The sequence below is a fragment of the Bufo gargarizans genome, chromosome 5, assembly GCF_014858855.1.
Source record: "Bufo gargarizans isolate SCDJY-AF-19 chromosome 5, ASM1485885v1, whole genome shotgun sequence".
Classification (NCBI taxonomy): domain Eukaryota; kingdom Metazoa; phylum Chordata; class Amphibia; order Anura; family Bufonidae; genus Bufo; species Bufo gargarizans.
The window spans coordinates 21,194,731-21,215,132 of record NC_058084.1 but is presented as its reverse complement, the minus strand read 5'-3'; the positions used below and the strand labels follow the sequence as shown (position 1 = coordinate 21,215,132).

General features: G+C 44.5%; 1 protein-coding gene across 1 annotated transcript in view; it reads right to left on the bottom strand.

The window, feature by feature from the left end:
- The window catches only part of LOC122939250 (cytochrome P450 2C44-like), a 436,988-nt gene extending 416,979 nt beyond the window's left edge, over nucleotides 1-20,009 (bottom strand). Inside the window, exon 1 of the mRNA XM_044295290.1 lies at nucleotides 19,888-20,009. The gene's annotated coding sequence lies outside the window, so the exon portion shown is untranslated. The remainder of the gene's footprint in view (nucleotides 1-19,887) is intronic.
- Nucleotides 20,010-20,402: the final 393 nt, after the last annotated feature.

Sequence of the window (20,402 nt, the reverse complement as noted above, 5' to 3'; positions counted from 1 at the left end):
GTGTACATTTGTAATTGTGTTCAGAATGAAATCTTACAAGGACTTTTTAAAGAACCAAATGCAACTAAAATGACATCAATTGTTTTTGTAATACAGTATTAAATGTTTTTTTGGTGATTTCTTCATTGACACAATTATTCAACCCCTTGAAGACTACCACTCTTAAGAACAGAGGTTCATTCAAGTGTTTTCGATCAGGTATTGAAAACACCTGTGGATGTCAAGGAGCAGCAATCAAGCATAATAAGCACCAATTAGGCAGATGTAAAAGGACTGTGATACTCAGCTCTTTCTAGACATTTACTGGTGTGTTTACAAACATGGTGAAGTCAAGAGAATGGTCCAGGAAGACAAGAGGAGAGGTGATTTCTCTTCACAGGAAGGGCAATGGCTATAAGAAGATTGCAAAGATGTTAAACATACCAAGTGACACCATAGGAAGCATCATTCGCAAATTCAAGGCAAAGGGCACTGTTGAAACGCTACCTGTTCGTGGCAGAAAGAAGATGCTGACTTCGACTGCTGTGCGCTAAGTGGAGAAAAGCTCCCATGTGACTGCTGAGGAACTGAAAAAAGATTTGTCAGATGTGGGTACTGAAGTTTCAGCTCAGACAATAAGGCGCACACTGCGTAATGAAGGCCTCCATGCCAGAACTCCCAGGTGCTCTCCCTTGCTGCCTCCAAAGAATAAGAAGAGTCGACTGCAGTATGCCAAAAGTCATGTGGACCAACCACAAAAGTTTTGGGATAGTGTTGTGTGGACTGATGAAACAAAATTAGAACAGTTTGGGCCCATGGATCAACACTATGTTTGGAGGAGGAAGAACAAGGCCTATGAAGAAAAGAACACCTTGCCTACTGTAAAGCATGGTGGGGGGTCAATCATGCTTTGGGGCTGTTTTGCTTCTACAGGTACAGGGAAGCTTCAGCGTGTGCAAGGTACCATGAATTCTCTTCAGTACCAGGAGATATTGGATGAAAATGTGATGCAGTCCGTCACAAACCTGAGGCTTGGGAGACGTTGGACCTTTCAACAGGACAATGATCCCAAGCATACCACCAAGTCCACTAGAGCATGGTTGCAGATTAAAGGCTGGAACATTTTGAAGTGGCCATCGCAGTCACCAGACTTAAATCCGATTGAGAACCTCTGGTGGGACTTAAAGAAAGCAGTTGCAGCGTGCAAGCCTGTGTGACCGAATGTGACTGAACTGGAGGCTTTTGCCCATGAAGAATGGGCGAAGATACCCGTAGATCGCTGCAAGACACTTGTGTCAAGCTATGCTTCACATTTGAAATCTGTTATAACTGGAAAAGGATGTTGTACTAAGTACTAAGAATGAATGTCACTTGGGGGTTGAATAAAACTGATAATGATGTGAGCACAGAAAAGACATTTGTGGTTATTTCATTATAAATGTTATGTGATATTTGTCTGACTTTACGAGTGCCTCTTTGATTTAATTGTAAACAAGATGACTGAAATGATCAAAATCAATGTCAAACTGGCCAAAACACTCAATTTCAGTGGGGGTTGAATATTTTGGACACAACTGTATAAGCACGCATATCGACCCTTTCAGGTTGGGAGAGATTGTATAAACGAGATTTAGGCAGCTTGGCGCCTGGGATGAGATTTATAGGGCAATCGTACTCCCTGTGAGGGGGCAGCTCCTGAACACCACTCTCAGAGAAGACATCTGAAAATTCAGAGAGAAAAGATGGTACAGTCTTAGTAGAAACCTCAGAAACAGATGTCGTGAGGCAATTCTCTCTGCAAAAGTCACTCTAACCATTTATTTGCCTCGCTTGCCAATCAATGGTGGGGTTATGTTTAGTGAGCCAGGGTAGCCCCAACACTAGAAGAGTAGGCAACCCGCTAAGGACGAAACATGACACATCCTCAACATGAGCATCACTCACAATTAAACGGATATTGTGAACTATGCCCTTTAACCCCTTAAGGACACAGCCCTATTTCACCTTAAGGACCAGGCCATTTTTTGCAAATCTGACCACTGTCACTTTAAGTGCTGATAACTTTAAAACGCTTTGACTTACCCAGGCCGTTCTGAGATTGTTTTTTCGTCGCATATTGTACTTCATGACACTGCTAAAATTGGGTCAAAAAAGTTAATTTTTTTTGCATAAAAAAATACCATATTTACCAAAAATTTTGAAAAATTTGCAAATTTCAAAGTTTCAGTTTCTCTACTTCTGTAATACATAGTAATACCCCCAAAAATTGTGATGACTTTACATTCCCCATATGTCTACTTCATGTTTGTAGCATTTTGAGAATGATATTTTATTTTTTGGGGATGTTACAAGGCTTAGAAGTTTAGAAGCAAATTTTGAAATTTTCGGAAATCTTCAAAATCCCACTTTTTATGGACCAGTTCAGGTTTGAAGTCACTTTGTGAGGCTTACATAATAGAAACCACCCAAAAATGACCCCATTCTAGAAACTACACCCCTCAAGGTATTCAAAACTGTTTTTACAAACTTTGTTAACCCTTTAGGTCTTCCACAACACTTCATGGCAAATGGACATACATTTTTAGAATTTAGATTTTTTGGAAAATTTTCCAATATAATCAATTTTTTCCTGGAAAAAAACAAGGGTTAACTGCCAAACAAAACTCAAAATGGGTTGCCCTGATTCTGTAGTTTGCAGAAACACCCCATATGTGGTCGTAAACTACTGTTTGGCCGAACAGGAGGACATAGAAGGAGGGGAACACCATATGGGTTTTGGAAGGCAGATTTGGCAGGACTGGTTTTGTTTATACCATGTCCCATTTGAAGCCCCCTGTTGCACCCCTAGAATAGAAATTTCAAAAAAGTGACTCCATCTAAGAAAGTACACCCCTCAAGGTATTCAAAACTGGGTTTACAAACTTTGTTAACCCTTTAGGTGTTCCACAAGAGTTATTGGCAGATGGAGAAACAATTTAGAAATTTCTATTTTTTGGAAAATTTTCCAATATAATCAATTTTTTCCAGGAGTAAAACAAGGGTTAACTGCCAAACAAAACTCAAAATGGGTTGCCCTGATTCTGTAGTTTGCAAAAACACCCCATATGTGGTCGTAAACTACTGTTTGGCCGAACGGGAGGACATAGAAGGAGGGGAACACCATATGGGATTTTGGAAGGCAGATTTGGCAGGACTGGTTTTGTTTATACCATGTCCCATTTGAAGCCCCCTGTTGCACCCCTAGAATAGAAATTTCAAAAAAGTGACTCCATCTAAGAAAGTACACCCCTCAAGGTATTCAAAACTGGGTTTACAAACTTTGTTAACCCTTTAGGTGTTCCACAAGAGTTATTGGCAGATGGAGAAACAATTTAGAAATTTCTATTTTTTGGAAAATTTTCCAATATAATCAATTTTTTCCAGGAGTAAAACAAGGGTTAACTGCCAAACAAAACTCAAAATGGGTTGCCCTGATTCTGTAGTTTGCAAAAACACCCCATATGTGGTCGTAAACTACTGTTTGGCCGAACGGGAGGACATAGAAGGAGGGGAACACCATATGGGTTTTGGAAGGCAGATTTGGCAGGACTGGTTTTGTTTATACCATGTCCCATTTGAAGCCCCCTGTTGTACCCCTAGAATAAAAATTTCAAAAAAGTGACTCCATCTAAGAAAGTACACCCCTCAAGGTATTCAAAACTGGGTTTACAAACTTTGTTAACCCTTTAGGTGTTCCACAAGAGTTAATGGCAGATGGAGAAACAATTTAGAAATTTCTATTTTTTGGAAAATTTTCCATTTTAACCCATTTTTTCCAGCAATAAAGTAAGGGTTAACAGCCAAACAAAACTCAATATGGGTTGCCCTGATTCTGTAGTTTGCAAAAACACCCCATATGTGGTCGTAAACTACTGTTTGGCAAACGGGAGCACGTAGAAAGAGGGGAACGCCATATGGGTTTTGGAAGGCAGATTTTGCAGGACTGGTTTTGTTTATACCATGTCCCATTTGAAGCCCCCTGTTGCACCCCTAGAATAGAAATTTCAAAAAAGTGACTCCATCTAAGAAAGAACACCCCTCAAGGTATTCAAAACTGGGTTTACAAACTTTGTTAACCCTTTAGGTGTTCCACAAGAGTTAATGGCAGATGGAGAAACAATTTAGAAATTTCTATTTTTTGGAAAATTTTCCATTTTAACCCTTACTTTATTACTGAAAAAAATGGGTTAACAGCCAAACAAAACTCAAAATGGGTTGCCCTGATTCTGTAGTTTGCAGAAACACCCCAAATGTGGTCGTAAACTACTATTTGGCTAAACGGCAGGACATAGAAGAAGGGGAACGCCATACGGTTTTTGGAAGGCAGACTGCTGGACTGGTTTATTTTTGCTGGACTGGTTTATTTACACCATGTACCCTTTCAAGCCCCCTGATGCACCCCTAGAGTAGAAACTCCATAAAAGTGACCCCATCTAGGAAACTACGGGATAAGGTGGTTGTTGATTTGGTACTATTTTAGGGGTAAATATGATTTTTGGTTGCTCTATATTACACTTTTTTGAGGCAAGGTAACAAAAAAATTAATTCTAAAATTTTTCTACATTTGCTATTTAGTTTTGTGGAACACCTAAAGGGTTAACAAAGTTTATAAAGTAACTTTTGAATACCTTGAGGGGTGTAGTTTCTTAGATGGGGTCACTTTTTTGGAGTTTCTAGTCTAGGCTACATCAGGGGGGGCTTCTAATGGGACATGGTGTCAAAAAAAAAAACTGTCCATCAAAATCTGCCTTACAGAAACCATATGGAGTTCCCTTCGTTCTATGCCCTGCCGTGCGGCTATATAGCCATTTACGACCACATATGGGGTGTTTCTGCAAACTACAGAATCAGGGCCATAAATATTGAGTTTTTTTTGGCTGTTAACCCTTGCTTTATTACTGGAAAAAAAGGATTCAAATGGAAATTTTGCCCAAAAATGGGTGTTTTGGCACCGTTTTTATTTTATATTTTTAACACCGTTCATCCGAGGGGTTTGGTCAAATGTTATTTTTATAGCGACGACTTTTACGCACGCGACGATGCCCAATATGTATGGCTCTCAGACTTTGGAGACACTAAGCAGGCATCCTAAAACTGCGGCCCTCCAGATGTTGTAAAACTACAATTCCCACCATGCCCTGCTGATGGCTGTAGGTTGTCTGGGCATGCTGGGAGTTATAGTTTTACAACATCTGGAGGGCCGCAGTTTGAGGATGCCTGCACTAAAACTAATATTTTTTTGGGGAAAAAAAATTGTTTCTGTGTCTCCAAAGTCTGAGAGCCATAGTGTTTTATGTTCTCTAGGGGACTGTTGGAGATTATAAAAATTTAGTACTCCATGGAAGTGTGATACTCCCTGAAGCAATCGATAATGCAGAGGCCCGGATGATCGGGGCAAGTGTCACACTGAGTAGTGGTGTCCTTCCGTATCCCCCTCTTGTGACACACTCTGCATCTTTTTTGGGTTCGTCCCTTCTTTCCAGTATGGGGGACCACACCTGGAAAGTGTTGGCCAGGGACGATCCGGGCGCCTCCAGTTCCCGAGGTACTCCGGCCTGCTCTTTCCCGGTCCGAAAAGATCAGGTCTTTGAGGACTGCCTCATAGAATTGGAGGAATGTCCCTGTGCTGCCAGCGCTTCGGGATAGTACAAAAGAGTTGTACATGGCAACCTGCACCATGTAGACCGCAACTTTTTTGTACCATGCCCGGGTTTTGCGCATGGCATTATATGGCTTGAGGACTTGATCAGAGAGATCAACTCCTCCCATATACCGATTGTAGGCGACGATACAATCGGGCTTGAGGACCGTTGCCGTGGTACCTCGCACAGAGACTGGGGTGGTGCTGTTACCGTGGATTGTGGACAGCATAAGGACATCCCTCTTGTCCTTATACCTGACCAGCAACAGGTTTCCACTGGTAAGTGCACGGGTCTCACCCCTGGGGATAGGTACCTGGAGGGGGTGGGCAGGGAGGCCGCGTTGATTTTTCCGCACGGTCCCACAAGCGAACGTGGATCTGGCGGCAAGGGACCTGAACAAGGGAATGCTGGTATAAAAGTTGTCCACGTACAAGTGGTAACCCTTATCCAGCAGTGGGTACATAAGGTCCCACACGAGTTTCCCGGTAACACCCAGAGTGGGGGGACATTCTGGTGGTTGAATCCGGGAATCTCGCCCCTCGTACACACGAAATTTGTAAGTGTACCCTGAGGTACTCTCACAAATTTTGTATAGCTTCACGCCATACCTCGCCCGCTTTGTGGGAATGTATTGGCGGAAACTGAGTCTCCCCTTGAACGCAACGAGAGACTCATCAACCGCGACCTCCCTTCCAGGTACGTAGGCCTGCTGAAATGTGGCCCCAAAGTGATCGATGACCGGCCGTATCTTGTACAGCCGGTCATAGGCAGGATCACTTCGGGGGGGACATGCTGCATTATCGGAATAATGCAGACATTTCCGGATGGCCTCAAACCGGGAGCGTGTCATGGCCGTACTGTACAGTGGGGTCTGGTATAGGACGTCCCCACTCCAGTACAGCCTGACACTGGGTTTTTGCACTAGACCCATATGCAGCACGAGGCCCCAAAATGTCCTCATCTCGGCTGCACTGACCGGCGTCCAGCCACCGGGTCTAGCCAAAAATGAGCCCGGGTTTTGAGCGACGAACTGTTGGGCGTACAGATTCGTCTGCTCCACCATCAGATTCACCAGTGGGTTACTGAAAAAAAAACTAAAAAAGTCTATTTCAGTAAACCCCACTGTGGGAATCTGGATTCCAGGATTGCCAGCGAAATCCGGAATCTCAGGCTCAAAGTCCACTGGGGGACACCAGCTAAGTTCATCGGCAGGGGGCTCCGGTGAACTTATTTGGTGGGCCGGGAAACCAGTACGAACCCCAGGGCGGCTCGTACTAGGGTGGGCCACAGGATCCCTAGCATGTGTGGCCCCTGGCTCCGCCTGGCGGCGTCTCCGCTGCCTTGGTGGCTCATCGTCATCCGATGATGATGAGGAGGATGCGGATGACAAAAGGAACGTGGGGTCATCCTCATCCTCACTGGGGCTCTCAGAGTCGGAGGCAATCTGGGCATATGCCTCCTCGGCCGAGAACACCCGGCGGGCCATGGGTGTGTGTGTGTGCGTGTGTATGTGCGTGCGTGTAAACCTTTATTCTATGTGCGTGTGTGTGGGGGCACGGGTGTTCACGTACTAAAAGTCCAGGCAAAAAAAATGGGCAAGTGTTAGAAAAAAAAAAAAAAAAAGTTCAAACTTGCTGATCAGCGGTTCAACGCTGATCAGCGGTCGGTGGGGTGGTGGGGCGGTGGGGCGGGCGATGCGCTAACAGTGGACGGACGCTAAAAAGTGCCGGCCAGTCAGCGCACGCAGAAAAAAAAAAGTGGTGGTGGGGGGGTCTGGTGGGGGGGGGGGGGGGTCTGGTGGTGAGGGGGGGGGCTGGTGGTGGGGGGGATGCGGGGGGGGGCAAGTGGCAGGGGGGTCTGGGGTCTGGTAGCTGAAAAAAAAAAGTTTGGAATAAATGTGATTTTTTATTTTTTTTTTCTAACTTTTCCCTTCTATCCCTGCCTAAAGGTGCCTCTCCCTCACTGACCCTAACCTACCTGGGTGGCGATGGGTGCAGGAGGGTGATGGATGGCGATTAGGGGGACACAGGAGCTGGTGCTGGACGATGCTGCCGGGTGCTCGTGCAGAACAGGAAGAGGAGGGGAGAGAGGAGCGCAGGAAGTTTGAATCTCGCGCCTCTCTCCCCTGCACCAATCAGCACCCTGGACAGCGGCGTTCAGCACCAGGGCCAGCTCCGCCTCTGCAAATCCTCGGACTGCGATTGGTGGTGTAAAATTACGCCACCGATCGCAGTCTTTTTCCGGTTCATCGGGTCACAGGACACCCGAATGGACCGGAAACGCAGAAAACCGCAGGTCTGAATTGACCTGCGGTTTTCTGCGATCGTCGATGCGGGGGGGTCAAATGACCCCCCCCTGCAGTGTTACAGGATGCCGGCTGAATGATTTCAGCCGGCATCCCGTTCCGATTAACCCCCGCGGCGCCGGCATCGCTATTTAAAGCCATGACGTACCGGTACGTCATGTGTCCTTAAGGACTCGGGAAACATGCCGTACCGGTACGTCATGTGTCCTTAAGGGGTTAACGACTTCTGAGAAAGTGGAGTGGAATCAATAGCAAAAACAGGTATATCCTTTCCCAAAGTGCATACCTGGAAACCATGTGTTATAGCAAATTGATTATCAATGAGATTGACAGCTGCTCCACTATCTAGAAAAATCTCACAAAAAATGTTCTTGCTCTCTAGAGCCACCCTGGCAGGTAGGACAAAACGGGAACTACAAGCAAACGGAAAACCTTCAATTTCCACATCAACCTTGCCAATAGTAACAGATGGAACGTTTTTAGAGGATTTTTTTATTTTTGTTTCTTTATTACTCTAAAAAAAATGCCTGAATCTCCTAGAGGGACAAACATTTGCCAAATGATTTATACCTCCACAACAGAAACAAACCCTCCTCTGAGAGCTGAATCTTCTATTGTCAGAGGCAAGCAAACCCAGCTGCATTTGTATCTCTTGGCATTTGACTTCAGCTTGACTTTGACCTTGACTTCCCTCACTTGCTCCCTTTGTCCTGTTTTAGCTTCTCCTGGTATTGACTTTCGGTTTGTTGTTTGACGCTGCTTCTGCTTGTTCCCTGGTACCGCTTTGATATCCTGGTTTTGACCTTGCTTATTTGACCTCCCTGAGTTTGTCTGTTTGTCCTTCCTTCTGCACTTACACAGGTTAGGGATCACTGCCCAGCTGCGCTCCGTTGACAGAACGGATAGTGCAAGTAGGCAGGGACAGGGGAGTGGGTGGAGTCAGGGGTGCACTACTCCCTAACCCCTTTTCGTGACAGAATTTCAGGCCTTACTGCCGAATCATAGATCCGTTGCAAACTCTCAAGGATCATGTCCAAAATTTGGCTCAGATTGTCCAGGAGTTATAGGAGAGATTTCAAGCACAGGAAACTGACTGTTTCTTTGTCATCCGCTATACAAGTTGAACCACATGTTAAGCCTCCTGATCGGTTCTCGGGGGATAGCAATGGTTTTTTGGCCTTTAGTGAGAGCTGCAAACTGTATTTCCGTTTGCGCCCTCATTCTTCTGGTTCTGCTCAGGAAAGGGTAGGAATTATTATGTCCTTATTACAAGGCAACCCCCAAGACTGGGCATTTTTGTTACCCCCCAACTTTCTCGGCCTCTAACTTTATTGATCTTAAATTTGGTGGGGATACCTATATTAGTCCTTCCCAATCCTATCTACATTGTAGCCATTGACTCTACCCCCTTGCTAGGGGGCACTGTTAAGTTTTGTACACCCAAAATAACCCTGACTATAGGGGTAACCCACACCGAGAATTGCTTCTTGTTGATCTTAGAAAGTTTGCCCGCTGAAATGGTTTTAGGTATGCCCTGGCTCCAATTGCACAACCCTGTCATTAATTGGACCAGAAGTGAGCTTGAAAAATGGGGTCCCATGTATAACTCTTGTTTACCCATTATGCAGGCGGGTATCTCTGTTGAATCTAAGACGTTACCTGCATATATAAAGGAATCTGATGATGTGTTCTCTCCATCTGACCTGGGAAGTCTGCCCCCCTATAGATCTTATGACTGTGCTATTGATTTAGTGATGGATTCCAAGTTCCCTAAGGGTAGGATATAAAATTTATCTGGGCCAGAGCTCAATGCTATGAGGGAGTATATTAAGGAGAGTCTTAATAAAGGACACATCAGACCCTCTGTTTCTCCTATGGGGGTGGGTTCTTTTTTGTTAAAAAGAAGGATAGAGACCTCAGACCGTGTATTGATTATTGCGAATTGAACAAAATCACCATTAAAAATCAATACTTTCTCCCATTGATCCCCAATCTGTTCAATCAGGTTCTGGGGGTGTCATGGTTTTCCAAACTTGATTTGAGAGGGGCATATAATTTGATTCGCATCAAAAAAGGGGATGAATGGAAGACTGCCTTTAATACTCCAGAGGGACATTTTCAATACAAGGTCATGCCTTTTGGGCTCAGTAATGCTCCTGCGGTCTTTCAAAATCTTATGAATGATATATTCAGAGAATTCATCGGTAAATTTGTGTATCTTGATAATATTTAGATTTTTTTCCCCAACTTGGCATTCCCATGTTAGTCATATCAAACAAGTGATGGAAATTCTAAGAGAAAATCAGTTATCGGTCAAATTAGAAAAATTTGTTTTTGGGGTACAAGAAATTTTATGTCTAGGTTACATCCTTACTCCACAATCGTTTAAGATGGATCCTGGTAAGGTACAGGCTATTCAAGACTGGGTAAGGCCATCTTTCCTTAAAGCATTACAGCGCTTCCTTGGGTTCTCTAATTATTATCCTAAATTTATTTTTAAAAAATCCGGTAATTGCCAGACCCTTAACTGACTTAACCAAGAAGGGGGTGGATCTTGTTAACTGGCTGTTGATGCCATAGAAGCCTTCAAAACTTAAAAAAAATATTTTGGGATTGCTCCAGTCTTGATTCAGCCGGATCAATAGAAACCATTTGTGATGGAGGCTGCTGAAGATAGGGTAGGAGCTATTCTGTCTCAGAGACCCTCTAACCTCACTAATCTAAGACCCTGTGCATTTTTTTTCATGAAAATTCTCTCCTACTGAGAGGAATTACGATATTGGTAATCGTGAACTACTAGCCATTAAATGGGCATTTGAGGAGTGGAGACATTTTTTGGAGGGGGTCAAACATTGTATCACTGTTCTTACTGATCACAATTAAAAAAAAAAAAAATTTTGAATCTGCGAAACACCTGAATCCTCGCCAGGCCAGATGGCCATTGTTCTTCACGCGTTTTAACTTCTCTATTACTTTCAGGCCAGGAAGTAAGAATGTGAAAGCTGATGCTTTGTCTAAAATGTTTTTATGCGTTTCAACCCCCTGAAACTCCTCCTATCATTTTCATCTCCGGTTGCTGGGTGAGTGCCATGATTCTGTTTTATGTGGTCATCCTGGTATTGAGGCCACCAGGGAACTGGTGTCCAGGTCTTATTGGTGGCCCACGTTATCTAGAGATTTCAGTTCTTTTGCCTCTGCTTGTGAGGTATATGCCAGATCCAAGACTCCTAGAAACCCGTCCTGCTGGTGAATTACGACCATTACTCATTCCTAGTAAACCCTCGTCACATAGTTACATGGATTTCATTACTAACTTGCCACCCTTCGAGGTAAATCTGTGATTTGGGTAGTGATTGATAGGTTTAGTAAGATGGTACATTTTGTTCCTCTGGCTAAGCTTCCAAATGCCAAGACTCTGGCTTCTGTTTTTATTGAGCAAGTGGTACGATTGCTTGGAGTTCCGGAGAACATTGTATCTGACAGGGGTGTTCAATTTGTTTCTAAGTTTTGGAGAGCATTTTGTCAGAGGTGTCAGATATAATTGTCCTTTTCATCAGCTTTTCATCCTGAGACTAATGGGCATCTCTTGCATCTCTGATAATCAGCAATCGTGGGTGAAATTTCTTCCTTTGGCAGAGTTCGCCATCAATATCCGTGTGAACCTTTCCACTGAAGTCTCGCCGTTCTTTTGTAATTTTGGTTTCCATCCTCGATTTAATTCTTGCTTATCAATTTCCTCACCTAACCCTGAAGCTGATAGTCTAACTTCAGAACTGTGCACAGTTTGGGCTCAGGTTCAATCGAACCTGGAAAAAGCTCAGGAGGTTAAGAAAATTAATGCTAATAGGAAGCATTCCAAAGGGATTGATTTTAGGGTCGGGGAAAAAGTCTGGTTGTCCACAAAAAATGTGTCCTTAAAAGTGTCTTCTAGGATATTTTCGCCATAATTTGTTGGACCGTATAAAATTCTTGAAATCATTACGCTGTATCTTTTAGGTTGAAGTTGCCAGACTCATTTCGTATCCACAATATATTTTTATAAATCTTTGCTTAAAGGGAACCTGTCACTTGGATATTGTGTATAGAGCTGAGGACATGGGTTGCTAGACGGCCGCTAGCACATCCGTAATACCCAGTCCCCATAGCGCTCTGTGCTTTAATTGTGTAAAAAAAAAAAAAAAAGATTTGATACATATGCAAATTAACATAAAAGAGTCATATCTTACTTGTGTGACCAGAGAAGAGTCATATTTTCAAGCTCTGACTCATCTCAGGTTAATTTGCATATGTATCAAATAGGTTTTTATGCACAATAAAAGCACACAGAGCTATGGGGACTGGGTATTGTGGATGTGCTAGTGGCCATCTAGCAACCCATGTCCTCAGCTCTATACCCAAAATCCCAGTGACAGGTTGCCTTTAAAAAATATATTTAATTCACGCATAGTTCCGTCTCAGGCAGTTTCTTCTCTGGTTCTGGTGGATGGTCAAAATGAATTTGTTATTTCTAAAATCATTGATGTTAGAAAAGTTCGCAATTCGTTTCAATATCTGGTCCATTGGAAGGGTTATGGACCCGAGGAGAGGTCCTGGGTGCAAGGTAATAAGATTCATGCTTCTAGGTTTATTTCAAAAATTCTAACAGTTCAAACAGGAGTCTCTTTTATTGATGGCCCACAACACACTTTTATACACAACAGTTTGAACACCCCACCCAAACAACCACTTACTATTGGTCAATTGTAAAGTCCCCTCTAGTCCTCACTTAGGTCCTTTTGGCCATGCAAATAAGGAATTGAAACAGGGTCAGCAGGGATTGCTCCCATAGCTTGACAGAGAAGTCCCAGGAGATAATTAAATTACATAAGCAAACAAACAGATCAATTTCTTCCTTCCAGAACACAGAGCCGTTTGGAGGGGATTGTCCTAAAGACAAACTGTGAACAATGAAACAAGCACAGAGTGATTCGAACCCAAGACAGGGTGGAGGACCCACCACTGTTTAATATAATCAAGGAAACATGGTTAATTCCAAGGGCCATGACAGCCCTAGAGGCTGCAGCACCTAAGCAAGAGGCATCACTAACCAAACAGTGCCATGAAGACCAAGGAACTCTCCAAACAAGTAAGGGACAATGTTGTTGAGAAGTACAAGTCAGGGTTAGGTTATAAAAAAAAATATCCAAATCTTTGATGATCCCCAGGAGCAAATAACACACTACAAATGAAAATAAAGTAATATACGTTGGACCTTTTGGAATTCATATTGACGCACAATGTCTTTTTGTTTTAACGCCAAACTCAGGGGAGTTGCGATAGGCAGTGATTGTGCCCTCACTTACGCAAATCTCTACCTGGGCTGGTGGGAAAGAGAGGTGGTTTTTAATGAGACTATGAACCAATTTACATTGTCGATATTGATTTGGATCAGATATAATCGACAATGTATTTGTATTGTGGAAAGGCACCAATTTGTAGCCGCACTGAATGTGAATGATCTGGGCCTATTTTTTACATCAGAGATCAACGAGCATGAAATCACGTTAATAGAGCTCACCATTTCTACGAGGATAGAAGGTAAGATTGTCACCAACCTGTTCAGAAAAACAACAGAAAATAGTCTACTGCGCTGGGACAGTGCCCTCAAGAAAGGGATCCCTAAAGGGACAATATTTGAGTTTAACTGTTCTGAACTGGGTGACTTTAAGAGAGCTGCTCATGATCTTAGATCCGGGTTTATTGACCGAAGCTACTCACAGGTAATTTTAAAACAGGCTTTTCACCAATCCATGTGTGCCAAATGGGAACAACTTTTAAGTCCTAAGGTGTCAACACAGGACGAATACACCCTAAGAATAATAGGCACTTATGACAAGGCATACAAACAAATACGAGACACATTGGTCAATTTTACAATCTGACCCAGACATAGGAGATTTGGTGCCTACACGTCCACTTGTCCAATATCGCCGTAGGTCAAATTTACGTGACCATTTCGTCCACAGCCTCTATCAGAAACCAACATGAGCAATGTGGCTAAATAAGGGTACATTCCCTTGTGGCCTTTGTGTGGCATGCAACAATATAAGGAAAGGCACATAGTTTATAAGCTCCGTCACTAATGAAGGATATGTCATCAGGTCTTTCATTAATTGCAGATCTACAGGGGTAGTATATCTGCTTACATGCCAATGTGGACTACAATATGTGGGCAAGATGAAGCGCGAACTACGTAGATGAATCGCCAAGCATTTGTTGAATATTAAAAATAACAGACACACATCGGTAGCATGTCATGTATGCGATCACCATGACTATAACCCAAATGCTATTACAGTCCATCAATTTCTTTGACATTTGGTGACATACATATACTTTATTCTTGATATCACAGCAGTAGCTGCTCTAGATCTATTGTCTATATACCTTAAATGGCTTTGATGTACATTTAAGCATTTATTTAATGTACACCATGTTACTGTGCTGAGTTTTACATTTGATGTCACTAGGTGTTGATATTTTATACGTCCTTATGTTAGCCGAACCTGGTTACCCTACCAGAGTGAGCATATTTCACTTATTCTTTACGGGCCGCGATTTCAATTCCCCTGAACCTCCAATGCGCATGCACGCTTCTTACCAGGCTGTATTACCATACCTGCGTGATGACCGAGTCGGGGAGGGGGGGGCGTGTCAGAGGACGTGCATGTACTGCCGATTTGCTCCCTGTGCCGGTACCCATCCCCCGAGAGGAGGGGCTGACATTATTTCAGTCCGGAGTGTACCGGGCTGCTCGCGGCCACTACAGCGCCAGAACACGCACGCTACAGTGCGGTTATGTAATTGTTCACTGTGCCATTATATGTTCTGGGCTCCTGATGAAGGATGAGAGGTTTCTCCACACAGAAACATGTTGAGCGCATGATGTTTGAATGAGCGTGTGTTATCTAAACTGAGTCCTTGCTAGTTAAGGCAGACGGCAGTTGCCTGTAACACAGCCAGATATCTATCTGCAGTGCAGACGGTCAATGCATAAGTCGTGGTAAGCCCAACACTCACCTAGGGATGGCCGCCTTAAGAAGGCACCTGACCTCCCATCACCAAGCCCAGTGGGAGCAACGCCGTCAGAACCCACAAAGTCACACCCCCAGCGCTCCATGTCCTGTCTCTTCTTCTTCTCCTCCCATTTGTCCTCCACTCCACCTTCCACTGTGCCGTCGTGGCATTCATCTGGCAGAAGGCAGGCTTCCATTGCCCAAATGTTCGAGCGTAAAAAGTTGATGACGCCGGATAACCCTCTTGCCCAATGGCTGACCGCTGGCTTGTCAGAACTGCTAGCCCCCCAACGACTGCCATATAAACTGGTGGACTTGGAGGCCTTTAGAAAATTTGTGGCCATTGGTACACCGCAATGGAAGGTCCCAGGAAGGAAATATTTCTCCCAGAAGGGCATCCCAGAGCTATATGGCCACGTTCAGCAGCAAGTGAATATATCTCTGGCACACAGTGTCGGTGCCAAGATACATCTGACCACAAACACGTGGTCTAGCAAACACGGACAGGGAAGGTACATAACTTTTACGGCCCACTGGGTGAACCTTCTGATCGCCGTCAAGTATGTAATCCGTGGCTCTCGTATGGATTTGGTGTTATCGCCACCGATTGCATGCAGGCCTGCCTCTTCTCATCCTCCTCCTACTAAATCCTCCGTCTCCTCCTTGGCTGACTCCTCCTTTTCCACTGCTACCGCCTTTTCCGCTGCGTCCCCCAAGATCCCCAGAACCTAATCGACGTGCCAGGTGAGATGTTGCCATGCTATGCTGTGGCTGTTGTGCCTGGAAGCCAAGAGCCACACCGGTCCTGCGCGGCTTTCAGCTCTGCGGTCACAGGCCGATCAGTGGCTAACCCCGCTCAATTTGACAGTTGGTAAAGTGGTGTGCACAACGGTGCCAATCTGCTGAGCGTGCTGAAACAGGGCAAAATGACACGTGCCGTGCATGGCACATGTCCTGAACTTAGTTGTGCAGCGATTCGTTGCCAAATACCCCGGGGTCCAGGATGTCTTGCGGCAGGCCAGGAAAATCTCTGGCCATTTTAAAAGATCTTACATGGCTCGCCTTGCTGACGTTCAGCGGCGACACTACTTGCCCGTCAGACTTCTGATTTGTGATGGCCCAACACCCTGGAACTCCACCTTGTATATGCTTGATAGGCTGCTCCAGCAGAAATGTGCCATTAATGACTACCTGTACGAACTCTACGGCAGGAAAGGTTCTGAGTAGCTTGGTTTCTTTTCACCGCGCAAGTGGCTGCCCATGCGCGACGCATGCAGACTTCTGCGGCCATTTAATGAGGTCATCAAACTGGTCAGTCGCAGCCAGGGCGCCATCAGTTGAAGAGCAGGAGCACGAAGATGAGGAAGTTGCAATGCTGAATGAATTCCCAGGAGGGGCTACTCCGTCTGAGACAAATCATCAGGAGTCTGAAGATAAGTCAGAGGAGGATGGTGGCTGGGGGGAGGAGGAGGGGGAGCAAGAAGAGCAGGCTTTGAGGAGAGACTTTAAACTTTACGGGGATTCCTGGTGTTTTCCGTGGCTGGCGGGAGGAGACCAAGGACGACATTCGCCTGGGCGATGAGCAGGAGCCAGGGTGCTCCACTGCTTCCAATTTAGTGCAAATGAGGGCCTTCATGCTCCAGTGTTTGAAGAGGGACCCCCGTATAAAAAGCATAAAGGTCAAGGACCTGTACTGGGTATTTAGACCCCGATACAAACACAAAATGTGTGCATGCTGGTAACTGCTTTCCCTGGATATAATGGAGGGCATTTTGGCACCGATAATGACAGAAATTCAGGCGGATCCAGCATGTAAGTGGAACCTGCACTTTCTGAATTATATGATAGCCGCTGTGGCACATAACAGGTATATTTAGTGTTAGGAACCCGTCTAACTAGAGATTGCCTTGACGTTCGGCAGACGGGCTCAAATAATTTTGTACAAAATGATTTGCCAAGTATCTCTAACTTATTAGTTCAGCATTTGATATTATGATGCAATTTTGTACTTTATTTGGTTTGCAGTGAGCTGTTGCATTGCTTCTTTTGTTTAACAAACACAAAATGGCACACGTTAACATCATCTGAGGGCTGTCAGTATGCAGCAATTCCCTGCCTTGCTGCAAGAGATCCTGCATTCTTCTGTTGCGTGCAATGGCAGAGGGATTTCTACCTACAGCGAAACACGTGCGGTTACCAATCCTACTGCGCCTGCAAGAAGAAGGCGGTTTGAAGATGTGTTGGTCACTTCGGGTATGAGATAATTTTTTTAGCCAACCCATCGACAGCAGCCCTCTGGATCCAGCCTCAGGGAATGCCTAGACCGACAGGTGTCCGACTACATCGGGTTAACAGCCGATGTGTATGCTCTGAGAAGCGAGGAACCCCTAGACTACTGGGTGTGCAGGCTTGACCTGTGGCCAGAGCTAGCAAAATTTGCCATGGAACTGTTGGCTTGCCCCTCGACGAGTGTCCTGTCAGAAAGGACATTCAGCGCAGCAGGGGGGATCGTGACCTATAAGCGCACTCACCTAGCTCATGACAGTGTGGACTACCTCACATTTCTAAAAATGAATTAGGTATGAAGAACTGAAGAACTCTAAAGAACTCAACACCTGTGACGACCATGTGTAATTGAATTTTCTCATGCCAGCCCACACATATCCGCCACCACCAGAACAAAGAATGGTCTTTGTCTTATGTATATACAGATGCATAAAAGACCTTTTCGGTCAGGTGAAAGCCACCTTTTTGGGGCTTGTACTGGACTGCAGTAAAATTTGTATCCAGTGACTGCCTAATGTACCTCCAGAAACATCATCACAAGTATTTTTTTGCTGTCAGGTGAATGCCTAATTTTTGGGGCCTGTACTAGCCGACAGTAAAATTTGTATCCAGTGACAGCCTAATGTACCTCTAGCACATGTTATTATATGCATTATAAATTATAAGTACTTTTATGAATATAGTAAGTACTTTCTTCTACTTGTTCTTTAATATATGCTCACATGTACTGTGTTTTACTAGAAATACTATGGAGGGCCATGCTTGGTACCCTCTATGCAGGCCTTTTTTTCTCTCGGAACGCCCCTATTGGGCGCCCGTTGCGATGTGGTATAAAAAATATAAAAAATATAAAAAGTTGGTTATATAAGTTTGGCCGGCAGCGCCCCTCATGCTGCGCCTCCTGAGCGGCTGAGCGCTTGCTGCTCTAAAGAATCTCCGGCCGCTGGCTCAGTGCTGCGCAGCCTGCCTGCGCCTGCTGTGTCGGCTCTGTGCTGTTGTTAATGTAGCGTGGCTGAGCTCTGTTCGGTCCGCGGTACAGGAGCTTTTGTTTCCTGTACCCGGCCGGACTGACAGGAAGAGCTCACTTAGTGTGCACTTCCTTTCAGTCCGGCCAGGTACAGGAAACAAATGCTCCTGTACTGCGGACCGAACAGAGCCTAGACACGCTACACTAGAGGTGACGGGGGGGGGGGGGGGAATGGAAATGAGAGTGACAAGGGGGGGGGAATGGAAATGAGAGTGACAAGGGGGGGGGGGAATGAGAGTGACAAGGGGGGGAATGGAAATGAGAGTGACAAGGGGGGGGGGAATGAGAGTGACAAGGGGGGGAATGGAAATGAGAGTGACAAGGGGGGGGGGGAATGAGAGTGACAAGGGTGGGGGTAGAATGAGAGTGACAAGGGAGGGGGGAGAAGAGAGTGACAAGGGAGTCCCCAGAGTCAGACTGCAGCCAGAGACCAGATCATCTTATTGTCCTGGTGGTCAGTTGACAATGCAATATGTTTATTATGTAATTGTTTAGTTATTAATACTACATTGGAAACTAATTTACCTCACATTTAGGGTCCATTCACACAAAAAGAGACAGCTACAAGAAGCTTGATTAACCATAAGGGAAGCATAGCAGTTATTTTCATTTAAAAGCTGAGAAAGGGGTGGAACATGATATGGGCAGATCATCTGATAAGGAAGGGGGGGGGGGCGGCAATTGTTATCTTGCCTAGGGCGGCAAAAATCCTTGCACCGGCCCTGCTCAGGCTGCTTACTTACAGTTTACATGATTGCTCAGTCCCTGATTGCCACAAAAGGCGGCTCTACAAAGTATTGACTTTAGGGGGGTGAATAGTTCTGCACATTGACTTTTTCTGTTATTTTGTGTCCTATTTGTTGTTTGCTTCACAATAAAAAATATATATATATCTTCACAGTTGTCGACATGTTCTGTAAATTACATGATGCAAATCCTCAAACAATCCATATGAATTCCAGGTTGTGAGGCACCAAAACATGAAAAAAGTCAAGGGGGGGTGAATACTTTTGCAAGGCACTGTATTTTTGACGAGAGAAAAAGTACAGCAGGACTTCTTCTCACGTCTAAAATAACTGATCTCTGATGGAAGTGACACAAACTGATGCTCAAAATAACAAATCAGTTTTTTTTTCTTTATTTTTCTATCTGTAAAGAATAAATCAAGGCAACTGGACGTCCTGTAGATTTCTTGAAAACGTTTCACTCGTTCTTCCAACGAGCTTTCTCAATTCTGAGAGACTGTACAAGAATTCTCTGGGAATAAATATGTAACTGAATCAACATCTGGTAATTATACCCAGCTTGGGGTCAGAGGTCATTATACCCAGCATGGGGTCAGAGGTCATTATACCCAGCATGGGGTCAGAGGTGTTGATTCCATTATCCTATTTATTTTTCTGTTCTTTTAACGAATCAGCTAAATGCTGATGTGAACTCAGCAGAAATGTCAACACATAAATCACACAACAATTTCCAAAGCGTACTGCGGAAAATAGTAGCCAGACAAGCGTTACACTGCACCAACCCAGTCATCCTTATGGCTGTACTCACCAAATATCTCCGACGTTCTCAAACACTTCTGTATCAGCAGAGTAAACACCTATACTTAGCAGCTTTCTTAAATACAGGTAGAGCTGGCTTCGGCAAATGAACTATGTGAGCTGGACACACCCTATCCAATCCACACAAAGCCTGAACTAAACAGCTTTACCAAGCCCAATCAGCATCTACGCCGAGAAAGAACAACAACCAAGACAAAAACAAACAATTTTAGCATGAATAACCAAATGAAAGAGGACAAAATAAATGATATTTTTATGCAATGCACTCACCATAAGCAAACTCACCAGAACTTCTTTTCAAAAGGTAGGCAAACCGGCACCAAATGGAATCTCAAAAAGCCTCGCCGATCAGCAGAAGTACATGAGATCAGATTCGTGGAAGCTGTTCTGCTTCGCGTTATTGAAGGCAGGCCAGCACCTCCAAGGCATAAAAGGCTAGCTCTGGCCACGTGGACAATTTAGAGACCCAGAAGTTGAATGGGGCCGAACCATCAGTCAGTACGT